Here is a 4436-nt window from a genome sequence, read left to right as displayed (position 1 = left end):
TCATTGTAGCCTTGGTAGTGCATGCATCTGATGATGTGTGGTTGATAGACTCAGGTGCTTCATTTGACATGATCTCTCATTGAAGTTGGTTCTCAAAGTATGAAGTTTTTGATGGGTGATGATTCTTACCTAAAGATAGTTTGATGAGGATGGGTCACTATCAAATTTCTTGATGGATAAGTAAAGGGGATCAACATAGTAATGCACATCCCTAGTTTGGGACAAAACCTATTATCTATAAGTATGTTGAATGATGTAGGTGTGTAAGTTTCTTTTTCTAAAGATGGATGTAAGATGATGAGAGGAGCTACGGTGCTTGCTAAGGGTACTAAGAGAGGTACTATGTTTTAGCTTGATGCATGCATTTCTCAGTGCAATAGTTCTTCTATTTCAAAGAAGATACTAGCTATCACTTCAACCCCACCATCTAAATGAGGATAAAGAAGATTCTAGTTATTGGTTCTGATGGTAGTGCAGCATGTGTACATAAGGTTGCAAACACATTGGAAGGAAAGCTTCCCACAGAAAATACAATGTTGTGGCATATGAGATTTGGCCACATTGGTGAGAAGGGTCTTAGAACCCTGAAAAAAATAACCTCATTGAGGGGTTAAATTATTGTAATCTCAAGTTTGACTTTTTTGAACATTATGTCTATGGTAAACAAAATCGTGTTCAATTTTACTCTAGTTCTCACAAATCTTCTAATGCTTTGGATCTTATTCATTCTGATATATTTGATCCTATAAAATTTCCTTCAATATCCAAGTCTATATTTTTTGTATCTTTCATAGATGATTACAATAGAAGGACATAGTTTAATTTCCTAAAAAGTAAGACACAAGTCTTTAGTCAGTTCAAGGAGTTTAAAGCCCTTGTAGACAATTAGACTAGTAAGAAGATTAAGTGTGTGAGAATTGACAATGGTGGTGAGTTTTGCTCAACAAAGTTTGAACAATTCTATAAAGAATGAGGTATCAAGAGACATAAGAAAAATCCTTATACCCCACAACAAAATGGAACTATAGAAAGAATGAATAGGACACTAATGGAGAAGGCTAGGAGTATGCTTAGTAGAGCTAATCATGGACAAAATTTTAGGGCTAAAGCTATGGCCACTACTTGCTATCTACTTAATAGATGCCCTACATCAGCTCTTGTTGGTAAGACACCCATGGAGGTGTGGTCTGGTAAGAAGCCTTTAATTAGACATCTTCATATTTTTGGTTGTTAAGCTTATGCACATGTTCCAAAGGAGAAAAGATCTAAGTTGGAAAAAAAAAGTTATCAAATGTATTTTCATTAGATATAGTGTTGGTATGAAAAGATACAAGCTTTGGGACCCTATGACTAGTAAGGTGTTGTATAGCACAAATGTTATTTTTAGAGAGCTAACATCTTCTCCTATTGTGCTACAACCAGATGAAAAAGAGAAGAAAGAAGATATTGTTCAGTTGCCTCCTACCCCTGAAAAGACTAAACAAAAAGACCATGTTGGTTCTAATGATGAGGAGAGCTCTAGTAGCTCTAATAGTTAAAAAGAAGAGGAAGAACAGCCTCAACATCAACCCTTGAGGAGATCCATGAGAGTAAGAAAGTAGCCAGAAAGGTTTGTTTATTCTATGTTAGATTCTAGTTGTGCTTTTGCTTTGATTACTAATACTCATGAGCCTAGATATGTGAAAGAGGCTTTAGATATGGAAGATGTAGGTTCCTAGATTAAGGCCATGGATGATGTTAGATGGATTCATTGGATAAAAAAAAAACTTGGGACTTTGTACCTTTTCCTAAGGGATGAAAACTTGTTGGTAGCAAATGGGCGTTCAAGAAGAGTGTAGATGAAAGTTTTGAAAGGTACAAAGCTAGATTGGTTGTGAAGGGGTATTCATAGGTAGAGGGAATAGATTATGGTGGAATATTCTCTCCTATTACAAAGTTGACATCATTAGATTTTTGTTATCTTTTTCTGCATCATATGATTTAGAGATAGAATAGATGGATGTGAAGACAACTTTCCTTCATGGTGATTTGGAGGAAGAGATTTATATGTCATAGCCTAAGCACTACATTGTTAAAGGTAAAGAATCTTTGTTTTGAAAATTAAAGAAGTCTCTATATGGTTTGAAACAATCTCCTAGGATGTGGTACCTTAAGTTTGATGCCTTTGTGTTGTTAATTGGATTTGTAAGATCAAAATTACATCATTGTATTTATTTTAGAGTTGAAAATGATTGCCTTCTTATTATTGCATTATATGTTGATGATATGTTGTTGTTTGGGAAGGGTAAGGGTATATTTTTTATTTTAAATCTTAGTTGTCAACATAGTTTGAGATCAAAGACCTTGGGGAAGCAAGGTACATCTTGGGTATGGAAATTAATAGAGATAGCTCTAAAAGAAAACTTTGGTTGAGTCAGAGTAAGTATGTGAATTCTATGTTGGACAAGTTTAGCTTGGTAGATTGTAAACCATTGTGTGTTCTTGTTTCATATGTGAATTCAATGTTGGACAAGTTTAGCTTGGCAGATTGTAAACCATTTTGTGTCCTTGTTTCTATGGGAACAAAGTTATTTGTAGATGTTTATCCAAAATCTCCTATTGAGGTGGAGGATATGAGTAGAGTACCTTATTCTAGTCTAGTTGGTAGTATTATGTATGCTATGGTCTATACTAGACTAGACATTACCCAAGCAGTGGCAGTTCTAAGCCAGTTTATGGATAATCCTAGATGGGTACATTGGGATGTAGTTAAGAGAGTATTAAATATTTTAGGACTACATTAGATTACTCCAATTTTTATCATGGTAACTCTTCTAGAGCTCTACTTTTAATTTGTATTCATGGGTTTGTGGATTCAGATTGGGTAGGTGATATTGACAGTAGGAGATCCACCAGTGCTTATGTGTTTACTATGTTTGGTGGTGCCATCAGTTGGATGAGTAAGTGATAACCTATGGTTTCTTTATCAACTACAAAAGCTAAGTACATGGCTACTACTCATACTTTTAATGAATTCATTTGGCTTACGAGATTGTGTTCTAATGTTGGTGTTGATGCAGGATAGATTACTATTTGGTGCGATAGTCAGAGTGTTATTTGCCTTACAAAGAATCAAACTTTCCATGCTAGAACAAAGCACATTGATGTGCAGTTTCACTTTGTCAAAGATATGGTGGAAGATGGAAAGGTAAATATGGAGAAGGTAGATAATATAAAGAATGTTGTAGATGCATTGATGAAACTAGTGGGCATAGAGAAGTTCAAAAGGTGTTCAAAGTCTATGGGCATTTTGGCCTATAACAATTAGTTCCTGTTATGTTCATGTTTCTCTTACAAGGTGTTTGACAAGTTAGAGAATGTTAGGAATAAGGTGTCTCAACCTTGGATAATTCCTATTCTTATTATGTCTTTTGTAAATGTAGTTTTTTAAATAATGTAGTTAAGTGTGAGTGTACATGTCTAGTTGGGATGTTGATGTGTCACTCCACTTGTATGTGTTAGCATTTTGAATTGTGTGTAAGGAGATCATGGCTAAAATAGTTATGATAGATTCCTATGATGCGTAAGAGCTATCTTTGAAAGATTTGATGATGGGTGAAGATGTGAAGACATGTGGCAATTAATCATTAGTAATTTACACTTGACTCTTTTTCTGGAGAATGGAAAAACCCTAATATGATAGTTCTTTGAAAGTTTCCATAAAGCGAAAGTGCATGATATAAGAATTTTTAGGATTGCAAATTGGTGAGTGAGAAAGTGTATTGTTGGTATGGTATGTTGCTACTAGATTAGTCTTTCATGACATTTTTCTCCTAAAAGAACTTGCATTGCAAGTGTGTTGTAACCTTTTGTGTTGAAGAAAATACATTATGCAAGTTTTGGAGAGGTGGGATTGTTTTACTGAAAGTTTTTTCCCCACTGGCATATCTTTGTGTTTATGTGTTTTATTTCTCTATTTTTTTTATGTATTCATTGTTGAATCCAATATTATCATTTAAATAATATCAAATTTGAAATTGTAAGGATTTAATAGGAATTTGCACAATACTTTCCTTAAGGGATTAGTGTAGGAATATTTTTTTGCACCTGAGTTTCCTTACACTACCAGGATGATGTGGTCTACCTTCACCCTTTGGCACTCAAGGCATATCACAAAAATGCTAGCAGTTTGCACTCTCGTGCCTGGCCAGTGATATAACTATCTAAGATCTACATGTAGCTTCTTAACACTGGGGTGCACTACATAAAGTGCTCTGTCAGGCTCAAGTATAATGAGCTTGCACAAATCCCCAATAGAAGGTACATAGATATGTCGTTAATGATGCAAAACTCTATCAGACTCTAATGAATAATCTAAGAACTTCCTTTCTAAGGGTCTCTAAGAATGCACCAACTGACTAACTTCTGCATAAAGCTCATCTTCTTGTAAATGATGT

The sequence above is a fragment of the Cupressus sempervirens genome, chromosome 9 (genome assembly GCF_028749045.1).
Source record: "Cupressus sempervirens isolate cs-2001-9-10 chromosome 9, ASM2874904v1, whole genome shotgun sequence".
Lineage (NCBI taxonomy): Eukaryota > Viridiplantae > Streptophyta > Pinopsida > Cupressales > Cupressaceae > Cupressus > Cupressus sempervirens.
The sequence above is the reverse complement of the archived record's forward strand: the minus strand, read 5'-3'. Positions refer to the sequence as shown.